Source organism: Sarcophilus harrisii, chromosome 3 (genome assembly GCF_902635505.1).
Source record: "Sarcophilus harrisii chromosome 3, mSarHar1.11, whole genome shotgun sequence".
Classification (NCBI taxonomy): domain Eukaryota; kingdom Metazoa; phylum Chordata; class Mammalia; order Dasyuromorphia; family Dasyuridae; genus Sarcophilus; species Sarcophilus harrisii.
Genome location: NC_045428.1, coordinates 388,628,000 through 388,654,123, shown reverse-complemented (window position 1 = coordinate 388,654,123; position 26,124 = coordinate 388,628,000). Strand labels below are relative to the sequence as shown.

At 33.8% G+C, this 26,124-nt stretch overlaps 1 protein-coding gene across 5 annotated transcripts in view; it reads right to left on the bottom strand.

Annotated features, from left to right (window-relative positions):
• PDE1A (phosphodiesterase 1A) overlaps positions 1 to 26,124 on the bottom strand; it is a 458,879-nt gene that overhangs the window by 405,223 nt on the left and 27,532 nt on the right. The window lies entirely within an intron of this gene.

The following is a 26,124-nucleotide window of genomic DNA, read 5'->3' as shown; positions in this document are numbered from 1 at the left end:
TAATACAAATCCAAAGAAAATGAGAAATATTTTTCATCTTTTAGCCCTTAACCTTAAAATGCAGATAACAAATATGCTCTTTGGGATTTAGTTACACTGTCTTCAGGTAACATGCATACAGACCCCTAGCACTTGGCTAAGAAAACAACAATAACAAAGACAAGAAAATCCTGCAGACATTTCAGTAGTTCCCAAAAAGTACTGGTTATCAGGAGAAAAAAAAAGATGTCAAGGACACAGTCTTATTTTATTCTGGCACAAAGCACATGAAGAACAATTCAAAATTCTTCCCACTCACATACTGAAGAACAAGTGCATTTTCACAATGCTGTTTTCTTCTGTTTTACTTATTGCATAAAGAAAAATAAATCCAAATGCCTATAGAGTTAAAATAATATGTAATATATGTTTTGCCCCCCATTTAAAAATACTCAAAACATTTGAAATTCTGAACAAGTTTAAAAATCAGTCAGATAAACATTAATATTAGCATTAAATTATCCTCTGTATATGCATGCTCAGAACTGACAATAGCTTAGATTTAAAAAAATTAATATCTGGGGTTTCTAATGCAGTGATAGCTCATTGTGAGTCAACTCAGAATGTGGTGAATAAGAATGTGAGAGAGAGAGAGAGAGAGAGTGTGTGTGTGTGTGTGTGTTTGTGTGTGTGTGTATGAGTACATGCATTTATATAATGTTACTCTAATGTTATCATATGTAAAACCAGGGAAACAAATGCCACTCCCACCTGTCAAACCACACAATATTATGCTCTGTTCTGGGCCCTACATTTCATGAATGATATTGGCCAGGTAAAGGGGAAAAGAACAAGGGAATAGAAGATCTGAGGCTATACTTGCAATCACTAGCTGAAATAATGGGGAATATTTAGCATGAAGAAAATACTGGGACTATTGTTTGAAAGAGGAATTGAATTAGATTTGTTTTGTTTATCTCTGTGCAAGGGAAGGGTCAGAAGTCATATCGTTGGGTTTAAAGTTGCAAAGAAATTTTAGATCCTTGTAAAAAAAATTTCCTAACAACTTGAGATGTCCAAAAGTCACATGGTATTATTTTAAGAGGTGACAGAGCTCAATCACTGGCAATTTCCAATTTCAGGTTGGATGATTGGCCAGTTTGTCAGAACTCTTGTAGGATTAATATAGGTAAGTGTTGGACTGGGTGACTTCTACAGTCCCTTTTAGTTCTGAGACTTTAATTCCCCTATAACCCCAACATTCTGTGATTCTGCTTTTAGAAACAGATAAAACAGCTGTGGTATCTGGTCTTTCTATAATAGAAAGCAAGAACAAAAGGAAGAATTTGCAAAAGGTTGTCATTTGGCCACAACAGAAAGAACTCCTAAATCCATCAACCTGGCAGGGAGCAATAACCAATGTTGAACATGAAATTATTTTGGAACATGAACAGGCAGAGAGAAATGCAGCCTCTGTTCTTATTCCTCTGCCATCAGCATCATACATTTAAACCCCCATTCCTCAAAATTCCAAGTTTTTACATGGTTACCCTGAAAATTTTGGCATTCCTATAAGAATTAATAGCCTCCCTGAAGCATTTGAAAGAACCATCATTCTAGGAAGTCTATGCATTGTAAAATGGGTAAACAGAGATGTCATTAAAGAATTCCCTTTTCAAAATATTTTTAATATACAATATCATCAACACTTTCTTATCTATCTTGGGCCCTCCCTAGGAATTGTAGAATTGACTCACCAAGAAACTGATAGTCCTCTTTTCCAATTGTGATATAAAAACAAGTTGCCAGTAATCCTTTAGAGACATCTTTTGCTGGGAGACATTAAAATGTTGATTAAATTTAACTTGGTTCAATAAGAATTTATTAAATGTTTGCTATGAGCAAGGCCCTGGGCTAGACACAGGGAGCAGAGAAAAAATTTAAATAGTCCTGTGCTCAGGAAATTAAATTCTGCCCAGGAAAAGCTGTAGAGAAACTACTAGATTGGAATCCATGGAACTAGGTTTTAATTTCTGGTTCTATTACTTTACTAGCTATGTGATTTTGAGCTGTAACTTATATGAGCTTCAGATTCCTCATCTGTAAAATTCACAAATGGGTACAACTAGATGACTTTTTTTGAGGTCTCTTCCATCTCTCATTGCAAATAAGAAAATACAAAATAAATGCAAAGGAATTATGGCATTAGGGACTGACAATTGACTGGATCAGGAAAGACCTCCAGTGAGATGTTGCATCTGGACTGAGCCTAAAAGTCAGATTCCAAGAAGTAGAAGTAAGAAAGGGAAATATTTCTAGAATAAAAGATAGCTTGTGTGAAGTTACAGAGTTAAGAGAGGAAATGTTCCTGAACAGGTAAATTGAGATCACAGGTTCACAAAAGAATGGAATTAAGCATTAAAATGTAACATATTTGCTCTTTTTTGTCTCTTTTTTCTTTGAAAATCTTTCTGGGATTATAACTCACTATTTAGTTTAGACAGAAATTTTTTCAAGAAGAAAAACAGAAGGTTAATTAAATGAGGGTAGAACACTTTGGGGTAATATTGTAAAAGCCAATGAGAATATTGGGGAGAGTTTAGAATTTTTGCAAGCCCAAGATTATAAGCTCTTTGTTTTGCCATCCAAACAGTGTTGTTGAATTAAGCCAAGAATAGAATAGGTATTTACATCCATTCCTGAGCAAGAGAACGGCATAATCAGACCTGTTCTTTTAGTCCATTATATGTTATAGGATAGCTTCAAAAGCACTTGTAAAATTTTCAGATTTTTTAAAACCAGAAAGCATTTTAGATGAGAAACATTTGGCAGACAAATTTAATCAAATGTATATCCATATTGTTCACTTAAAACATTTCTAAATATTCATTTTCTTTATTGAAGAACTAAATACTCAGTTTAAAAGATATTCATTGCTCCCAAGAGTGAGTCATGGAACAAAGGGAGATAATTATTTTTTTAAAGCTAGAAACCAAAAAAAAAAAAAAAAAAAAGAGTTAATATACCTTATTATATACTTTGTATATTGGACTATCAATTGAAAAAGTAAAAAGACCTAATGGGAAAAAAACCTAAATTTTATTTTTAGTTTTTTGATACAGAAATATATTTCTAAAAAAAAAAAATAGGGGGATAATGAGGAGGGACAAGAGTCCACAGAATGAGAAAGCAGGGATGGATTATAATCTGAAACAATGAAAGAAGTCACTGGAGGAAGTACTACCTTGATGAATTCATGGATCCACAGAAGCATTGATTAAAGCATTAAGTGATTTAAGCATTTTGCCTCTTCTGTCTACTTCATTTTATTTGGCAATTTTGGATGGTAGTTCACCATTTGGCTAAGACATATGTTCTGCTAAAAAAAAAATCAGGGGTGGTAACATGAGGATGGGGTACTTTCCAGAAAAATTGTTAGTGTCAATGAAAATCTTGAGAAGAGTTTAAAATTTTGACAAAGCAAAGCATTTAGGCTATCTTTAAATCTGTTTTGCTGTTCAACCAGCCAACAATATAAAAGAGATGTTTATACCTACGTGTTCCCATACTTTCTTATCTATGTACTGTTGGCCTTAAAAACGAGAATATATTTTAGTAAGTAATGAAATGGCTCATCTTTTATAACTTTAAAAGACATTTTTCATGCTTAAGAAGCTACAAGGAGGAATCTTGTAATTCCTAATGAACCACAGGAATGACAAACACTTTATTTTTTTTCAAATAGGAAAAATAGATCCCCTTGTGTTTATAGTCTAGTTCATTTAGTCTATCCTTTAGAGAGTATGATGTTTGGAATTTGACTTCTTATAATACCCAATAAAAATCTTAAAGTCTCCAAGACTCAGTTCTAAGTAAGAATTTTTCACTGCCTTCTTGCTCAATGAGATTAAAAATGCACACATAATGAGAAAGGGTTTCCCATAGCCAGTCTTAGCAGTGGTTCTCCTAAATAATACATTAATTCAAGCTACTCAATGGAAATATACAGTCAAATACTGAAGCTGAAACAAATATTTTGGCCACATATGAGCATATAGAACTCATTGGAAAAGACCCTGATGCTGGAAAAGGTTGAAGGCTAAAGAAGACAATGGCAGAGGTTGAGGATACTAGAAAGTGACACAAAAGCAACAAATGTGAGCTTAAATAGCCTTTGGGAGATAGCAGCAGATAGAAGGTCCTGGTGTGTTCTGGGTCATGAGGTCACAAAAAGTCAGATATTACTTCAAACAGACTGAATGACTGAAGATCAACAAATAAAGTTTAGAGCAGCAATTAATTTCCTTTACTCTTGAAAAAACTCAACACGCAAAGGAGTTTCTGTAACATAGAGAGAATATAAAACATTTCCAGTAACCTATCATAGTCATTCTACATCATGAGGAAGATGGAGACAAATTTATACAAACTCAGAGCAGATAATTCCCTTTCATCTAAGATCTGCAATGTCCAAGAGATTCACAAAGTCCATTATCTCTGGCCAGCCAAAGCAAGATATTTTTTAGTGCAGGAGTTTCAAGGAAGAGCCAAGTTATGATTTTGGGATTGTGGATAGAAACCCAGACCTAAAGTCAGGAAGACTCATCTTCCTTAGTTCAAATCTGGCTTCAGGCACTTATTAGCTATATGACCCTGAGCTTCATGTAACCTCACGTGTTCTATAAAACCCCATTTGTCTCAGTTTCCTCATCTGCAAATTGACCTGGAGAAGGAAATAGCAAACCACGTCAACATTTTTGCCAACAACAATCCCAAAATGGAATCACTAAGAGACAAGTATGACTGAAATGACTGAATAATGACAACTACAAATATTATTATACATTGGTCTGTGCCTCAGTGAACGTATGATCTCATTACAGCCAGTACTTTATCAATGAAGATGCTCACCCAAGTATGCCTTCTAAACTTATATTATTCTTATCCTTATTCTCTCATAATTTCTCCATAGCTGGTCTGCCCAATACACTGGAAGTACCTTTTTGTCATTTTTGAATATTTTGTAAACACAAATGCAACATTAAAGTTTTCATCTGGTGAATAGAACTAAGAGAACATTGTGTAAAGCAACAACAAGATTATGTGATGATCAACTATGATGGAGTTGGCTCTTTTCAACAATGAGATGATTCAGCACAATTCGAATAGACTTTTGATGAAAAGAGCCACCTGCATACAAAGAGAGGACTATAGGGACTGAATGTAGGTTATGGTATAGTAAGTATTTTCACCTATTTTGTTATTGTTTGTTTGTTTGTTTGTTTTCTTTCTCGTTTTTTCCCCCTTGATCTGATATTTCTTGTGCCACATAATAAATGTGGAAATATGTTTAAAGAATTGCACATGTTTAACTGATATTGGATTACTTGCTCTCTAAAGGAGGGAGGAGATGGGGAGAAAGAGAGAAAAATTTGGAATATAAGACTTGGTAAGGGTGAATGTTGAAAACTATCTTTGCATATATTTTGAAAAATAAAATGCTATAATTATAAAAAATTATTCATCTGTTAACCTCTTAACTACATAAGACTACTTTCTTTTGCTGTTCATATATAACTTAAGTGTCTTTCGTATCTCTTCTTTGAGTACTTCTAATTAATACTAGTTACTTATTAGCAATTAATAATTTATTAGTAATATGCTACTATATCTATCTATATATATATATATATATACACACACACACACAGTCTTATATCCACCATATATATTTACGTTGTACCTCGGCTCAGCCATCATTTTCATTTTCCTGAGAGGGTGGCTTTCCATGATTTTGTAGTTATATAACATCACTGTGAAAATCTGGATATTCAAAAGATGAATTTCAGTAGCAAGAAGCCACTTAGGATGTTTGAGAACACAGCACAATTTCCGAAATGTGATATAATTCAATATTTTCCTCCTATTTCATTCTAGTGTCAGTTCACTGAACATCTGCAAAGTCTTTTCCAATAATATATGTGTCCTGGTAGACTAGCTCATTGGATTACAGATTCATCTGCATGCCAAAATCAGCATCCTTCATTCATTTTAGGAAGTCCAGGCCCATCTCTTTTAAATGAGAATGGATGTTATGGCCCTACAGTATTTCAGGGATCAATACCATGAGCACAATTTGAACTACAAATAGAAATATTTAGTGTACCTTCCCAATGAAATGACATCCCTATTGTTAGACCCAGACAGAAATCCTGATTATTTTTGTAGGGTTACTAATATGTTCATTTTAAAAATTTTTGTTTATTGTATGTTCAGTTTATTAGGTCTCACTTTTTTCCATTTTTAATGCACATAATGCAAGTTTTTTAAAAGAAACAGTTTCCTTTGAGAAACAAAGAAGCATCCTATTTAAATTAATGATTCTTGCTAACTAACTGTTAAACTCAGTGTTTGTTGTTGAAAAGTTTAATTGTTGTCAGGACTACTAAATGTAGGAATACTGGGGATAAAATATTGCTTGCTTTGTCCTAAATATGATTGCTTCAGAATAATATTTTGATAAAAAATTTTATTCCAAGATTTATTTATTCAATAACTTATAGAGGCTTTCTACTGTATATCAAAACAAATAATATTTTTTTTGCCTGGCAGAAAACCAGGAGATACATGGAAACAGAGATATCCATGGCATGTTGAGGAGAGGACGGAAGAAGAAGATGATGGTTTTTGACTGGTAAGAAAGATTTTTGTAGAGAACTAGTAAAAGAAAAGATTGGAGAAACGTGTAATAAATGTCTTGGCTAAGGCCCAAGGAAAGCCTAACAGTGGGCTGACTGTCAAATGTAGTTATTCATTGATTGCCCCACAATCAAAAGAGTTTGCTATCAAGGGAAGGGGGCGCAAAAAAAGGAAAAGCATGGGATTAGAGAAGCACAGAAAAACAGTTACAAGACTATAGGACCGATCAGTTCTGATGGATGTGGCTCTCTTCAACACAAACCAGTACCACTTCTGCAGTGATGAAGAGAGCCATTTACACCCAGAGAGAGAGGATTTTGGGGGGACTGAGTGTGGATCACAACATAGCATTCTCACTCTCTGTTGCTATTTGCTTGCATTTTGTTTTCTTTCTCAGTTTTTCTTTTTCTTCCTTCTTGATCTGATTTTTCTTGTGCAACAAGATAACTGTATAAATATGTGTATATATATATATATATATGGTCCAACATGTGTTTCACCATAATTAACATGTATTGGACTATCTCCCAGCTAGGGGAAGAGTAGGGGGAAGGAAGGGAAAAATTGCAACAAAAGGTTATGAAAGGGTCAATGTTGGAAAAATTACCTATGCATACGTTTGTATATAAAAAGCTTTAATAAAAGGTTTTAATAAAAATAAATAAATAAAAAGTGCAGTTTAAAAAAATAAAATGTTTATGGCATCCCTTTTTGTAGTGGCAAGGAATTGGAAACTGAGTGAATGCTCATCAATTGGAGAATGGCTGAATAAGTTATAGTATGTATATAGTATATTTTTCTATTAAGACACAATGAGGAGGCTGATTTCAGAGAGGCCTGGAGAGACTTACATGAACTGATTCTAAGTGAAGTGAGTAGAATGAGGAGAATATTGTACATAGCAACAAGAAGATTATGCAATGATCTAAGCTGATAGATGTGGCTGTTTTCAACAGTGAGGTCATTCAAGCCAGTTGCCATGGACTTGTGATGGAGAGAGCCATCTACACTGAGAGAGAAAACTGTGAGGACTGAATGTAAATCCTAAAATAATATTTTCACTTTTTTGTTGTTCTTTGCTTGCATTTTGTTTTCTTTCTCATTTTTTCCTTTTTTTTTTGTGCAGCATAATAATTGTAGAAATGTATACAGAAGAATTGCACATGTTTAACATATATTAGGTTGCTTGTCATCTAGGGGAAGGGTGGAAACAAAGGAGAAAAAAAATTTGTAACACGAGGTTTTGCAAGGGTTTATGTTGAACATTATGCTTATATTTTGAAAATAAAAAGCCTTAATTAAAAAATTTAAATAAAAAAGGAGCTAACACCCCTCCCTCCCCCATCTACTATTTCTTTCCTTACAGATTTGCCCTTCTGAATTACTCCAATATTCCTAAGGAATGAAGGGGTGAATTTTGGGCACCAGAATGTGCCTTGGAGGACTAGTAGGCCCCCTTCTTTGCTTTACTAATTTTCTTAAGTTGTGAGACCAAGAACTGTGGCTACATAAGAGAAACAATATCCCCAGATGCCTCTAAATTTCAACAATATCATGGGAAAGATACCAGTCTGGGAGTCCAAAGAACAAGATTATATTTTGGTGAGGTTTTTTCTTTGTCTTTTTCCTTCTAATACCAAATGTAGACTTCTGTTTCCTCTATGGTAAAACCATAGAATTGAAGAAGGAGGTTTCTTAGGTAACTTCCAATTGTAACAGTTTTTGAATATTTCAGCTTTGTTTAGTTCTACCTTAATTCAACCTCCTGTTCAACAGGAATTAAATGTGTTTTATCTTTAACATGGTACAATTTACTTCCCTTCCTTTAGTTTTGTTTCTTCTTTTGCAAAGTGAGGAACTGAACTGGATGGTTCTTTCTGGCTCTAGTATTACTTTGAGAATGATTTGGGGTAGTAGAGGAGGTAGCTTCAATCCCTCTTTCAACTCCACCTCCAAAAGTTTCAGCCTATTTGATATATGACCTTGGTTCAAAAGGCCAATCATACATAGCTTTCTCTTAAATGGTAGAGATTAATTACTCAATGTTTTGTGCCTAGATGAAGAGTGGACAGAGTTGGTGAGAGGAAAGGATTTTGAAGTTCTTCTAGCCTCCAACTTTGAGAGCGGGAAAGAGGGAGAAATGGAGAGAGAAAATAGCATACTTATCTCTCTTCAGGTTGCAGAACAGAGAGAAAGACTTTGGGAAGATGTTGGCATGAGAGAAGCTTGCAATCTGTATCATATCCCTCTCCCTTTCTTGCTACACTAGAGACTTCAGAGATCTTGGACTCTCTCTTGGTTAAGCTGAATTATCTCATTCCCATTGGTTTGAAATAACTCATTCAATCTGTATTGTCTGATGTATATCCTCAAATGCATGCTTTTTTCTAACTTTTGCTTTGCTACCAACTAGGGTAAATTGATTTCTTTGCTATTAGCTATGGTGTTAATACTTACTTTTTAACAACACCTAAGTTTTAAATCAAAAGCTCCCCCAATGGGGGAGAGGGGAAACTTTTCGAGAATGTGATTCATCATTTCTCCCCCCACCCCGGTTCTCTGTTTCTCTCCACATTGTTGTATATGACCCTAAAGTGGTAATCTTTCAAATCATTTCCCTCTAATATGGTTCATGATGTTAGCTCTAGGGGCAAAGACTCCTATTTAGAGTTCTGTTTTGAAGACCAGGGAGCCAAAATGCTTTCATTTTCTCCTTTTATTTTCTCTTAGAGTAAAACTTCATATTTATATAAGATTTTATTTAAGGTTTAGAAAGTACTTCACATACACCACCTATTTTGATCCTCACGATTCCTTAAAGTTAGTACTATTTTTACTCCATATTTTAGGTGGGAAGAGTGAGATTCAGGGAGATTAACTGATTTATCCATGTTTGTTGAGCTAGTAAGTCCCTAAGGCACGACTGGAATTTGGGATTCTTATTCTAAGTATAACATCCTAGCCATAACAACACACCACTTCTCCACTGAAAGGGATCAATAAAAAAAGAAAAAATTGAAATCACAAAAAAAGATTGAATTTAAGAAGAAAGTCTTGGAAAAGAAGAAAGGAGAAGATAGAATAACAGTGTAAGTGATGAAGTTAGCTCTAGCTATGGCTCTTAAATGGATAAATATATGTGAAGGATTAATTTCATCTTTAAAATGCCCTTAAAAGACTTTTGTCTTTTTGTTATTAAAAAAAAAATACACACTTGAACAAAACAGAGCAATTTCCAACTAACGATGCAATTTTTTTTTCTTATAGACCAACGATAAAATACTCTTCATGATGACATAGACAGCTATATAGCTATAGCTAAGGAGACAAATCAAGTAACTTTTAAAATTGATCCAATTCCCATAATTCAGACATACTCTGAATGAAGAATTAAATCACTATCTTTTGAATCCAACAATCTAATAAAAACATAATTTCTAATTACAAATTTTTTTCAAAGCAGCTTCTATCCTAGCATTTTTTTTCTTCCTATCTAATCTGAGCACGTGAAAGATGCTTCTTTTTCATTAGTTCTTACTTCTTCTCCAACTTGCTCAATCTCTCCCAATGGCACAACTATATAGTAAAGCAGAAATCTATGTTTCTTCAAATATAAAACTTGCAAATTATAGAAATCTATTTTTATGAGCTTGACATAGATTAAAGCTACAGGAAAGAATATATATCTTTTAATCTGGCAATCTTATTTTGTAGACTATAAAATAGTAGTAAAGCAAATTGTCATTCTAGGTAAGCAAATGGGTACAAAAATACTTTCATTTTTAATTTCCACCAGAGCCACTTAGGGTAACATAAAGAATGATTTCTATCTTCTTTTTTAATATACAGTATTTTATTGGAGGGCAAGAGCATCATGACTGTTTACAATCAGTGTTCAACAAAGAAGAGATTTATTCTTGTTGTTTGTTACTTCTTAGTTGTGTAAGCCTTTTCGTAATTCCTTTTGGGGTTTTCTTGGCAAAAATACTGAAGTAATTTATCATTTCCTTCTCCAGCTCATTTTACAAAAATGAAACTGAGGCAAACAAGGTTAGGTGACTTCCCTAGGCTCACACAGCTAGTGTGTAGCTGAGGCAAGATTTGAACTCATGTTTTCCTAGCTCCTGGCCTAGCCCTCTAACCACTCTGCCATCGAGGAAATATATGAGTCAATTCCAAATAGACCCTCCATCTCAGGAAATTTGTGAAAATCAATGTTTTTTTTAGCTAGAACAGATTTGGAAAAGGATAATCTCAGAGAAGCTGCCTCAGACTGTTTTTGAAGGATCCTGCACATTCCAAAGCCATAACCAATCCAAAAACCGTACAGAAAATGAAAAATGTCTTAAAAGAGCCTTACAAACCTTCCTGGTCCTATCTTAAAGGGAACTTAATCTTTTAATACATTATCTATAATTCTGAAAGCCTTCTAAAAGTTACCTAGCCTGACCTAAAAACTACAACCTGCATAGCTCAATTGGAGCCTATTTAAATGAAAACAACCAGTCATGGAAACTTGCTCTAGTACTTGCTGCTGGAGAGGCTGAGGCTGGTATATCACTTGCATTCAAAAGTTCTTAATCCTATTAGGAATGAAGACAACTGAATGACAATATTATATCCAGCTCCAATATGGTGAGCCCCCAAAAGTGAGGACTACCAGTGTACCTAGTGGAGAGCAAATGTGTCCAGGTTAGAAAAACTGATTAAATCTTTTGGGCTGATCATTATTGCCATCAGACCAATGAGCAGTCATTATATTCTTTTTTTGAGTTAATTAAGAAGAGCCCATGGGTGAATGGAAATAAAAAAACACCTCTTTATTCTTAAAGAATCAGTAAACTTCAGAACTGGAAAGAAGCCCAGAAATTTATGTAAGAATGGACCTGGGTTCTATCTAAGCCAAGACTAGGAATATGGGATAGTGGATGGGAATCAAGTTACATAGTAGTTATTCATTGTAGACTAATGTAATTACACCTCATAAAAGCATAAATTTTTTTCATTCAAAAGTTTTTTCCTGTAGCTGGAAGAATTTTTCACAGGAAAGCAATCATCATACTTTTCAGTGTTTTGGGTCTTTCAAGAGTTTTGACATGAATGTAAGTTGTTCATTGATGTAACAACAAACACTCAACAGATAGATTTCTACTTAGAGACTCATAGGATGTGCAAGCTGCATTAATCTCAAAAATCATCATCCTTCATACTTTCTCAAGCCAAATTATGCTTTGGCCGACAGAAGATAGAGGTAGAGGAAGTATGATTATACTAAATACTGTTATAAGATGACATGAATATCACCTTGGCTTAGTCACATGATTAAGAGGCTGGCTAACTAGTTTGTTAATCAGTTTTGTGAATTTAGTCAGTATCAATTAGTTTCATGGAATTTGAGAATCTCTATGTCTTTAATAGATTAAATCTTAGTTCCTGGGGTGTTCTACAGAATCAAGAACTAGAATCTGAGAAGACTCAATGAGGTACTATCAGTATGACAAGGCAAGGTGAGGAAGCCAACTGGCCTTGAGTTGAAATCCTCCCTTAAACATTTGCCAACTGTGTGACCCTGGACCAATTCCTTGACCTCTGCCAGTTTTGGCTTATTCAACTGTAAAATAAGGTAATCATAGCATCTACTGCTCAGACTTGTTGTGGGGATCAAATGAAATAACATTTGTAAAGTGTTTTGTGCACTTTAAAAATGAACCATAAATATTAACTAATATTCCAGGCCTATATGGTATCAATTTATGTCTAGGTATTATTGGTTTTGTAAGTGGACTTCCCCTTAGTGGGGAGACACAGGTACTCACCTCTCTCAGTATATAGATTGACAAATGATATGCAATCTGCCATTGATTGTGGCACTGAGGAGTAAAGTGCCTTGTCCAGGGTGCTGCAATTACTCTATGTCAGAGGCAGGTCATTGTGAACTCAGATCTGCTTAACTCTAAGAGCAACTCTTTCTACTTCCATATTCAGTCTTTCATTTGTAGACTTAAAATTGCACAAAGCAATGAATAAGTATATAGAAGTCATTTCAAAATGCTCAGTGGGTTTAATTCAATGATTCCCTTTATACTTCACATTAGTCAGATACTTTTGGACAGAACTGGATTTCACATACAAGAATTTATAGAGGGGCCCATCTCAACCAAGAACAATTGGGTGATGGGGTAGCATGAATCTACTTTTTACTTTTTTTAGTCAGATCCATTTAGTTTGCTTTTGGAAGTCTCAACTTTGCCGCAGCTCTTCCTTTGCTAGGAGGAACCTGTGTCTTGTCTCTGAAGCAAGATATCTTTACACTAGTGGACTACACTGTGACAAGGTAAGAAGCATATACACACCATCAAAAAGCTTGTCCCCAAAAGCCTACCATACCAGCTACTCACAAAAATGCAGAGACAAAAGGTAAAACAACAAGGTAAACCCAGACCACCATCAGAATATTGCTTGATCTCATAAATCTTCTCTGATCTTGGTCTGTACTCTCACTCTGGATAGCATCCCTCTGTAAATAATCAGTCTCTGCCTATTTAAAGAGAATATCTCATGTGGAAGAACAAAAGGTCAAGAATTTCGAGGGAATTAATGAAAAAAAATGCAAACAAAGATGGCCTAGCTGTACCAGACTTAAAACTGTATTAGAAAACAAAGGTCATTAAAACCATTTGGTACTACAGCAACAGCAAGATTATATATACAATGATCAATTCTGATGAACATGGCTCTTTTCAATAGCGAGTTGATTCAGGCCAATTCCAATGGTCTTGTGATGAAGAGAGCCACAATGCCAGAGAGAAGACTATGGGAACTGAGTGTGAATCATAATATAATATTTCCACTCTTTTGTTATTTGTTTCCATTTTGTGTTCTTTCTCTTTTTTCCTTTTTGATGTGATTTTTCTTGTGCAGCAAGATAATTGTGAAAAATATGCATAGAAGAATTGTACATGTTTAACATATATTGGATTAATTGCCATGTAGAGAGGAGTGGAGGTAAGGAAGAGAGAAAAAAGTGTGGAACACAAGTTTTCCAAGGATGAATGTTGAAAACTATCTATGCATGTGCTTTGAAAATAAAAAGCTTTATAAAATACCATTTAGTATTGTCTAAGAAATAGAGTAGTGGATCAATGCAATAGGTTAGATTCATAAGACACATATCTATAGTAATCTAGTGTTTGATAAACTCAAAGATTATGGTTTCTGGGATAAGAATTCATTATTTGATAAAAATTGTTGAGAAAACTAAAAAATATTATGGAAAAAACTAGGTTTTGACCAACACCTAATACCCTATACCAAGATAAGGTAGAAATAGGGTTCATAGAAAGAAAACACTGTACACAGTAACAAAAAGATCATGTGATGGACTTCAACAATGAAATAATTCTCTTTTCAACAATGAAATAATTCAAGGCAATTCCAATAGACTATTGATTGAAAGAACCATCCACCTTCAGAGAGAACTATGGATACTGAATGTGGATTACATCATAGCATTTCCATCTTCTTGTTATTGTTTGTTTGCTTGATTTTTTTTCTTTCTCATTTTTTCCCCTTTTGATCTGATTTTTCTGGTACAGCGTGATAAATGTGGAAATGTGTTTATAAGAATTGCACATGTTTAATTAACCTATATTGGATTATTCACTGTCTAGGAAAGGAGATGGGGGAGAATTAGGGAGAAAAATTTGGAACACAAAGTTTTGTATGGTGGATATTGACAACTATTTTTGCACTGTACATATTTTGAAAATTTAAAAGCTATTATAATTTTTTAGAAAAACTAGAAAATCAGTATCTCTCTGATGACTTTCCATGATTATACACGTACCAGCTAAAGATGCCAGAATTAGTTCAAGTTCTTGAGTCTATCTCTTGTGCATGTCCTTACCTCTATCCTTTTTCTTTCCCTAACAAAATGAAAATTTGAAAGCTTTTTAAGAGACCAAAGCAAGGAAGTTTAGCAAATTAGAAGGAGAAACTATACCACAAAGGTAAAAATCAAATAAATGATGGAGTTATAGAACAAATATGCCTTATAATATAAAAAGCCATATAAAGTGGGGGCTTCTGAATAATAACAACGGTGATGATGATGATGATGATGATGATGATGATGATGATAGCTGAATTATATACAGGCTTTAAAACTAGAGTGCTTTCCATACCTAATTCCATTTGTTTCTCACAACCTGATGAGGTAAATACCACAGGTATTTTTATACTTATTTTCAGATACAGAAACTGAGATCAAATTAAAATAGTTTGTCCGTGGTCACAAAGAATCATGGAATTTGAGATTGGAAGGGATCATATATATGGACCATCTAGTCCAATATGTAAGTGAAAGGAATCCCCAGTATAACAAGGTTGACAAGTAGTCATCCAGTCTCTGTTTCACAATTAAGCTATGAACTCAGAACTTCTGACTCCAAGATTAGAACTTGATCTACTTTATCAGGCAGTGATAGAATATAAATTCCGTGGGCACAAAGATTTTTTTTCATTTTCTCTCTGTGTTTCTATCATTCACCACAGTGTGTAGTACATAGTAGATACTAAATAAATGCTTATTGACTAACAAGAGAAAGCATTAACTATATAAAAATACTTTTCATTCATTTAGTTATATATACATACACAAAGATATATATGAGGTGTACTAAAAGTCTTAGTGAGATTTTCAACTTTAAAAGCTTAAAACTTCATTAAGACTTTGGGGATAGTTTGTACTTAAAATATAAACTGCTGGATGGAGTAGGATCCAAGTTTAATTTAATCTTTTTATTTTTCCAAGTGTCTAGTACAGGGCCTTGTACATTCAGACTCTTAAATGTTTATTGAATAAATGTAGAATGAAAATGTTTTACTACTTTGAGCATCAGCATTGATGCCTCAAATCAAAACCCTGGAATTTCCCAAATACCCCTTAACCATTGCTACAGTCTTCTTTATTTCCTTTTCTTCAGCTATCTAACAAGTAAAAGAACAATTCAATTTCATCTTAGCTGGAAACATCATTTTGGCTGTCTGGAGTCTATATGACATTATAAAAACTGAGTACTTGTAAAAACTGAGTGCTAAATGCAAATCATACAGCTTTTTAATCAACAAGTGCTGGGCTCCCAAATCCTGCCGTGTGCAAAGAACTCTCTGTACATTTTGCAAATAATTTAAATCTATCTTGCCCTCAAGAAAATATGCTAAAACTTATGAAGACACAGGACTGTTGATAAAAAATTTAATCCCTTCAAGACTGAAAAAGTAGGGGGAAAAACATTTTCTATTACTTTTGCCAAGATACCACAATGAAAATGCAAATTCTGCCTAGAAATTAAAAAATAAAACTGGATGAGAAACTTGTGAAATTTGAATTTAACTTTTCACAATGAAAAATCAAATATGAGAAAATAAATGATTCTATCCTCCATCTACTAAGCTGTTAGTATTAATATTCAATGTAAATTTTTTGCTGTCTACCAGAGGGTCCAGAGATACAAAGTTTAAGATAATGGCATCCCCTATTGCTCTCTAACTTGGGGCTGATGTCATCTTGTTCAATCCTTTCTCTCAGAGGAAACAAATATGTTGCAACCTATAACATAGAAGACCAGAGAAGAGAAAATAGTTGTGGAAATTTTAATTTGCTATGTATAATTCTTATTTACTATTAGTAAACACTTTATTATAGTCTGATTTTTATCATGAACTCATTCACCTAATGTTACATCTGTTTGTGCATCAGCAATGCCTTGTAAACAGTAAGCACTTGAATTTTTTAAAATCTAATTAAACCTATAATACATAGAACACAAAAGGCATAAAGTAGCTGAAAGAGCATTTGACTTGAAATCAGATTATCTGGATATGAGTACTGGCTCTAACACTTATTAGCTTTGCAATTCACTTGAGCTCCTTGAGGTTCTGTTTCTTCATCTGAAAAATGAGAATTAATTCATTTTTACTGCCTATCACAGGGTTATTGTAAGAAAAGTACTTTTATGTAAACCTGAAAGTGATTTATAAATGAGTTAATATTGTCATTCAAAACAATGATAAGAAAACAGAATTTTGTAAATATAAACTATACTTGTGTTTTATCACCTTTGGGAGGGAATAGGTGAAATGCCCAAATTATATATAATTGGCATTTCTCACATTATTTGAAAATTTGGAAAAGCCTTTCATATGATTGTTGCAATTTGCAATTTGACTTCTGCAAACTATTCATATCATTTAATCACTTATCTAGTGAAAAGTAAATTTCAGTCATTTATTTGTGTCAATTCCCTATATATCTTAAATAATAAGAATTTTGATGTAAAGATTTTTTCCTCATTATCTTAATATAAATGTCTACACTGATTTCATTCATGCAAAGGCTACTTTTTTGTTATTGTACTATATAATTTATTTTATATTTTATGATTTTTATCTCCTGCTCAGTTAAAAATTCTCTCACATAGCTTGTTTAGTTCTCCTTTTATTTTTAAAAATAACATATATTTTCTTTTTAGATTTGGTATTCATCTGAACCTTGCAATGCAAGATTCTGATCTAATCCTAATTTCTGCCTAATTATTATTCAATTTTCCCAAAAGTTCTCATTAGAAAGATCTTTCCCTGTAGGCCAGAACTCTGGAGAAGTATACTTCAAACAAGGTGTTAACTCAATGGAATTGATGACATAATGGTTCTCTGATTCACATATATACTTAGTACTTAGTATGGTGATATAATGGTTCTCTAGTTCATATTCAGTGTGCTGTAATGATGTAATTGTACTAAGGTATCAGGCTGAGAAGGACTGGAAATGAGACATAGTATCTTTGACCAGCCTGGTGGTGGCTGACTTGCCTTCATCACTTCTTCACTAAGACCAAGATCCCCCAGAAAGCTAGCCAGAACATTACACTTCCCAAAGAAGTCTGTGTTCTTAATTTTTAATACTGGATTGTCTTATTCTACTGTCTCTATTTTCCTTATTTTGCTATTCTACTGGTCAATTTTTATATTTTCTAATCAAACATTAAATGAAGATTTTATGATTTCTATTTTTTTATTCTAAAGAGCAGTGATTTCCTTTTGTAGGGAGCTCCTTGTTATGGGCCAGAACTCTGAAACAAGGATTCTTACAAGGTGTTAAGTCAGTGGAATTGATGAGACAATGGTTATCTAGTTTAGCATGGTGATTAATAGTTCTCTAAATTCAATATGATTGATTTAATCTTACAACAAATAATGGTTTCCTAGTGATATAATGATTGGTTTATACTCAGTGTAGAGCATATAAGCCACGGGGGATTCTGAGCCAAAGAAGACAAGCGGACTGGAGGTGGGAGCTCAAGCTCTGGGAGCCAAGGCAGAGTCAGATTCATTCCATCATCCACCTTTGTGGTGGCTGGAGGCTGAAGCACAAACCCTTGGTCTCAGACTCACTTCATCTCACACCACCGTGGTAGCCTATCTTCCTGCATTTTCTCCACTGAAACCAAGGAGTGGAAGGCCACCACAAAGTTAGTTGAGTACCAGGCAAAGGAGACAATAAAGACTTTTGGACTTTAACACCTGGCTATTTTTGTGGTGATTCCTCTGCTGAAAGGAAGGCTGCTCCAAGACCTCCAGAAAACCACCAAAAACACTACAGCTCCTGGTCAATAACTTACCCTATTGATACAGCTCAGAACTTTCCCTCTGAAATTTATAATCTCAGAAAATTGCCTAGGGACACTGAGAGGCTAAGTAGCATGCCCAGGGTTACCCAGTCAGTAAATATCAGAGGCAGGTTTTTCCTGACCCAAAAGTTAGCTCTCTTTGCCACATCATACTACTCAATATAGCTTAAGATCCAGAAATGTTATACCTTTTCAGACTTTTTTTTGTTTTATAAAACTCATCGATTTCTACTCTATAAATATAGCCCTTGTCAGTTTTTCTCTGCCACATGTGGATTCTGATGCATCTCTTTATCTTTGTAATCCCTCTCTTAGCATAGACTTAGAGACATCAACCCAGACCGATTTTATTTATTCACACTTCCACATAGCCCCTTCTCATCACTGTAGAGTCAGCCAATGGTATGTCCTTCATTCTCTGCTAAAGGCAGTCAACCACAGACTTTCACACCTTCCCCTGCTTTGAAGAGGTGATAATAGGCAGATGATCGTACACCTATTTAAGAGTTGGAGACTGACATTCTATAACCATACCAGAAGGAAAGGGATCAGGAACTTGGCCAAATACTTTTAAAAGGTTGTTGATTATCATATAGAATTCAGTAGTCTTTATCTAGATTATTTCAGTGGTTTATTCTGTAGCCTAAAAGTATAATGTATGATTAATGGCTGATGTCTTCTTGTTTTGTAGTCAGATAAATATGTAGATGTATATATATATATATATATATATATATATATATATATATGTCTATGTACATATATAAACAGAGGGAGAGAGAGGAAGGGAAGGAGGGAGAGAATGTGCCTAGAGCAGAACACTAAATTTGGCGTTATTTCCTTCTTTTTGAAGTTATTGTGATGGCCTACATTATTACTGAATCCATTTAATTAATTAGAAGGAAAAGAAATGAAAGATTATATATTTAAAAATTGCTCCTGTTCTACCCTCAACAAAAATAAATATTGACACTAGCAAGGACATAAATCTTTCAAGATTTTAATGATATGATACAACATGAAAAGTTATAAAATGATATTAACTCCACTTCAGAATATTAAAGAAAATTACTTGATTTGTCTATAAGGATCAGCATCTAGGAATAACTAAAGATGCATGAAAACAAAAGCTTATCATTACATTTACTCCTACTTGAATAATGTTGCTGTGGTACTTCGTTCTATTCACAACTTTCCACATGTAGTCATAGCAGTTCACTGAGAACTTGATATAAAGTTTTATTAAAATGTGAAAACTCTGAGTGAAACCCCAAAGGATCAGGAACAACAAAGTCAAAATGGAACCTTGGGTCTATTTTTACCAATTCTCATCAAAAGAAAAGAAAAAAGAAAATTAAGCCATCTTCAATTCCATCTCAGTAATTTTCAGTATCTCTCTCTCAGTAATTCTATCTCAGTAATGAAACAGCACTCATGTGAAGAGATGAAAAACTTGGAAGAGAAAGCTAAAAATGTGGCAAGCAGGGAATTGCTGAGTTGTGACTCTTTTGGGGTTTTCTGGGAAAAGATATTGGAATGGTTTATCATCTCTTTCTCCAGCTCCTTTTACAGATGAGGAACTGAAGCGAATAAATGACTTGCCAGGGTCATAGCTAATAAGTGTCTGAAGCTGGACTTGAATTCATAAAGATGAGTCTTCCTGACTCTAGGTTAGCCACACAGCTGTTCTTAAGGAGGAAATAGCAGAGGCACATAACATTCCAATCTTCATTGCTCAAATCACCATCTGTGACTATTATTTAATAAGATGAATTTCATTAATCATTAATTTACCCTATACATTAGAATTTATGACTTGAACATTTTAAAAGTCTTATAAAACTTATAAGTCTTATTGTCAATGGGAAAAAAAAGATTCTGGCATGACCATTTTAAGTGAGAGAGAGCTCCTGGTTCCAGGGTTAGAAGACCAAAGGTGAGTCCCATCTAATTTGGGTTGGGTCTATGATTTCAGCAGAGTGATTAGTCACAGTTGGGAAATGTTTCTCACCAGATTAACCATACCTGATAAATTTCTATCTCAAAATTATTTACACAACTGAGAAGTTTCACATGATCAAATCATGATCTATCAAAAGAGATATTTGAATTCAGATTTTCTTAACTGTATGATTGTACCTCTGTTACTAATAATGCCATAATAATTACCTCTCTTTTCATCAATTATTTTTTCTTCAGTATAAAGAAAAAGATAAGTTGACATTTTGTAGACCTTGAACACTGAAAGATGAATCTCGTCCTGTTATCATCATTGAAGAAATTTTGCAATTTGAACTGATATGTTAATGTTTTCAGATTTCTTTGCAAAATGTACCTTCTATAAGATTGCAATAATAAAATACTACTTAATTTTTCTATCAGTAAATTTTTTTACAAGATCTGTAATTTCAAGAGTGTACATTGTACCAACAACGAAATTGTGTCTGCCAAGTTAGTTATGAACCTGCTCTGCAACTTATAATATTAAAAAAGTGTCTGGACCCTGACAGAGTGAATCACTCAGAGTCACACAACCAGCTTGTGTCAGATACAGGACTTGAACCCCTTCTTCCTCCAAGGATGGCTCTCTATCTACAGTTAAACTATCTCTCACCTATAATTTCTAGGACAATAAAAATAATGTGCACAAATCACCTCTATCCTCAGTAATGCCTAAATTACCTTTATCTATAGTAATAGTCATATAAGTACTTTTTTTCTTACAGCATTGTGACATGCTGCTTCTCACTTTCCATTCACAGAAGAAAAATACCCATATATCACTTCATTTTTAGTAATAAAAAAAGCTTTACAAATTTGGTTTTTAAAAATTATTTTCTGGGTTCCAAAGGTTTGTGCCAGCTAAGTGCTAGATCTAAGACTTCAGTCTAAATACAGGCTCTGAAACTTGCTAGGTGTATGATCCTAGGTAAACCACTTCATATCTGTCTACGGATAGCTTCCCAGAGTTTCTATGAGAATAGGATGAAATAATATTTGTAAAGTACTTTCCGAACTTCAAAATACTATATCAATACTAGCTATTAATTTAGAATCCTGAATTAGGGTTTTGCTCAGTGTGTCCAGTTGGATCTTAAAATGTTTTTCAGCTCTCAGGGTTGATGTTGCCTTCAGCCACCACTGATAGCTTTGGTGGACACTACTATTGATGTTGATGAGATTTACAATATTTCTGATCTTTTGAAGTTCCCAAGATCATAAACTGATCAGTTCTGTCTCTGGATACTCACCTTGACTTTTTCTCAGGAAATCTTTTTTATATAGTCAACATATCTCTCTCTAGCCCATGTTGAATAGATTATATGTACTAGCCCAATCTCTCAAGTAACATGGTCAGCTAGAAAAAGTGGAAGAAAAACAGGTAGGTAGTCTCTTCCCCCCTCAAAAGTAACTAACTCTCAAGCACTTGGAATCTTCAGCTCCTGAATTCAGTACCCTTTCTCATTTGCCTGACTACCTCCAAACCAGGTGTTGTTTTTATATATAGCCCAAATTCATGATTTGATCTTCAACCAGTCACAAGATAGTTCATGTGTGTCATAAAGTCTTTATGACCTTATGATGCTTTCAAATTGATTAATTATTTATTCACACCTAATTAATTTGATTGGTTTTGATTTTGATCTTTGTGTCTGGGCCTTCTGTGATTAATTGGAGTGAGTTATGGATTTCCTCCCTAATACCTACATCTACATTTATTCTTTTCACTGACATAAATCCCTCCCCCAAAAAATTTTTGACATAATTCTGTACTTGTCACCAATCTTATCACCTCTCCTACAACTTTGAATTAGTGACTAATGATTTCTTTTCATTTATTTAATTCAAATCAATAAAAAAACAAGCATTTATTAAATGTCTTCTATATTCCAGGCACTGTGGATAGAAATAAAAATCAATACTCTCTTTTCCTCAAGGTCTTTACAAACATCTAGATATTCACACATGAACATGAAATTTTAAAAAATTAAACACACATCTATTCACACATGAACAAAAAATTTTAATTTAAAAAAAATTAAAAATTATTTTTCTTACTATTCCTTTTCAATATAGCAAAAAAATCTACTTGTAACAGAAGTCAAGAATTTATACAAATTTATGCTTTCTACATAATACTCTAGCTAGTCTTTTGACATGAAGGAAATTTTTGGAGTTTAAAAAAACATCCTTTCAAACTAGACAAAATGAAAAAAATAAAGTTATACTGCCAATATCTTCAGAGAGACAAAGTTATAGATTTTTTTTTAAACTCCTAAATGTTTAAAGACATTTAATTCTTCTGGATTCTTAAGTGCCTTTTAGTCTGCTTTGGGGTGAAGCATTACATTGGCATTATGGGAAAACTCTACTTTCTAAAAGTTTAAATGGCATCTTCTCGACTTTTTTATAGCTTAAGCAAAATCTGAGAAGAGATTTATGTGGGTTGAAAACTAAAAGTTATCTTTTTCCTATCTAGTTTTAAAATAAATGCATATTTTAACAAAAGTTAAATATTTTTAAATCATGAACTTTTACTCCTCAATAGTATTTTAAACAGAAGTTCCAAGGATCTCCCAAATAGAAAACTTTCTATAATTGAAGCACTAATTAACAAGACATACAGAAATCTTAATTTCATAAAATACATGAAAAGTTGTGAAGAAGCTTCAATATGTAATCATATGGAAATATACTGATAAGGTGATTTATCTGTTGAAGTAACAACATATTGAAATATCTAATGCAATATTTATTTGATGTGTTTAATAGGTGTACAAAACCTTAGCATGAAGGTAAATGGAGTAGTTGTTTCTATTCCTTCCTTCCTTCCTTCAATGAATACTTAAACTACTCCTATATATTATTAGGAAGTCACTTTGCTTATTGTATTAGGGAAAACATTCTTAGTGGTTCCCAACCTCATAGGGGTCATGTAACTAAATATGGGGACTATAAAAAAATTTGCAACATGAAAAGGTTTATAAACCATTCAATGACCAGAGATTAATTCAAAATCATAATGAATCATAGATGTGCTTCTGACCAATATTGTAAAAATAAGTAAGCACAACCATTACATTTATGTGCAAATTTGTTTTCATCTTTAATAAACAGTAAAATTATATGTATACCAAAGAATTTTTTTAAATTTCTTTATGACTTATTGTCAGTGAGTGTTTGATTTGTATACTTATTTTATAAACATGTATACCTGGAGTCACATAAAAAATTATCAGGAGAAAAGTGAATAGAAAAAGTTTAAGAAGTCTTGCATTAGGGGATACCAACAAGAGTGAGACTTGATCCTTGCCTCCATGAATTTGCAATCTAATAATTTTTTTAGTCAGTTACCTACTATTGATTAGGCACCTATTATGTGCCAGACACTTTGTTAAGTTTTAGAGATAGAGAAAAGCAAAGAATAGTTCCTTTTCTCATGGAATATATAGTGTAAGGGGAAAGAAAGATTGATAATACAAACAACTGCGTAAAAATAAGATTTATCCAGGATAAATTGGGGATGATATCAGAGGAAAAACACTAAAATGAAGGGGTGGGAAAGGCTTTCTACGAAAGATAGGATTTTAGTCATGCCCTAAAAGAAGCCAGGGAAACCAGGAGGCACTGATGAGTAGGGAGGGAAACAATTTCAGACAAGAGGGACAACCAGAGAAAATGTTCAGAACTAGGAGATGGATTGTCAAGCTCTATAGATATCTAATATATAATTGCTGATTGTTATGATTCAGCAGACCCAAGGGACTATCAGCCTATCAATAAACATTTATTAAGTACCTACTATGTACCAGCATTTTGTTAACTGTTGGGGATACAAAAAAAGGTTAAAGATAGTTCCCTATTCTGAAGGATATCACAATCTAATAGAAAGAAAATATGCAAATATATACAAAAAAGGAATGCATAAAATAAATAGGAGAGAATTAATTGAGGGAAGGCACTAGAATAAAGAGACATTGTGAAAAGTTTAGTATAAGAGACTAAAGACATAGGAATGTCTTATCTGAGAAATAACAAGGAAGGCAGTGTCACTAGCTAGCAAATCTTGGGATTAGAGGGCTAGCAGAGAAATAAGATAGAAAAAGAAGAGATAAGATAGAAAAAGATTAGTAAGGTAGAAAGAGGTCAGGTCATGGAGAACTTTAAACACCAAACATATAATTTTATATTTGAACCTGGAAACAATGGGAAATCACTGGAGTACATTAAATAAAATGTTAAGTTCAGATTCCTACTTTAGGAAAATTGATATGACCACTGAGTGAAGAATGGCCTGAACTATGGAGAGAGAGACAAAGAGACTTAGCACAGAGTCTGGTACATAATAGGTGCTTAATAAATGCCTGTTAACTTACTGACCAATTAGCAGGCTTGCAGGTATTAAATTACATTAGCCTTATATAAATGAGGACAAAATTATTATGAAGAGAATATGATGTAGAATATACAGTAGCTTTTGTTTCATAAACATCATCATTTTTTTCTGTAAATTATTCCCAACAACAACTCCATGATTATCCATCTATTTTCTTTTAACAAATTCACAATTTGTTCTCAGGATTGCATTCACTGTCTTTCAAACTGACAATGGTAATATAAATGAGCTTGGGTTTGCTTGCTCAGTCATTAGTCTTCTATCACTCCTTCCATTTTACTATTCATATTTTCCCCTAAACCAGACCTTTAATTACTCAAAAATTCCAGGAAAAAGTCAAACAAATTTTAGAATTAGAAGAGTCCTTAGTGGCCATATAGTCCACCCACCTCATATCTGAGAATTCTCTCAATGACATACTTGACAAGTTGTCATTCAATTTTTTTTTTCTTGAAGAACTTCAGTGAGCTAGAACTCAGTACTCCCTGAGACAGCCTGATGAGGGGGGGGACTCCAAAACTCTCTAAAACTCCTTGAAGGACAATACTCTCCTTGAATTCTGACCTCTGTAAAAGACCCCGCCCAAGGGAAACAGGACAAACAGCTTCATTCTGTTATCCTGAGAGATGGGTACCGCCCCCATTCATAACACTCATTACTGATTAAGCTTTCCATTGAGTTAAAGATCAAACCTAGAGACCCTCATTCAATTCTATTCAAATTCCAGCTCAAGCTGAAACCAGCCCCCATCAAGAGCAAACCCCAGCTTGTAGCCAAGTCTTATAAAATGAATCAAGTTGGGGCTCAGTCTTTGCAGAGGACCTAACATGCCATGCCATGCATAGCAGCAACCCTCTGCTCATTGAAATGATATTTTCTTTCAGCGTTACCCTCTCTTTATCTTCCTCACCTGTTTCCCTAACTAGACTTTATACCTCTCTGTCAGGATTTCTCTACTAGAAAATTTACTTCTCTGCTGGGACGTTGCCACTAAGGAATTCAGCCTTTCTATTCATGCATAGCAAATGCTGACTTCCCAATGCCAATAATAAACTTCTTTTTTATCAGTCTAGTTTTTCGGGTTTGTAAATTCCTTTACAAAGGACCTCTGCTAATAAATTAGAGGAACACAGGATAGTTTACCTCTCAGACCTGTGGAAGGGGAAGGTCTTTATGACCAAAGAAGAACTAGAGATCATTACTGATCACAAAATAGAAAATTTCGATTATACCAAACTGAAAAGTTTTTGTACAAACAAAACTAATGCAGACAAGATTAGAAGGGAAGCAATAAACTGGGAAAATATTTTTACAGTCAAAGGTTCTGATAAAGGCCTCATTTCCAAAATATATAGAGAA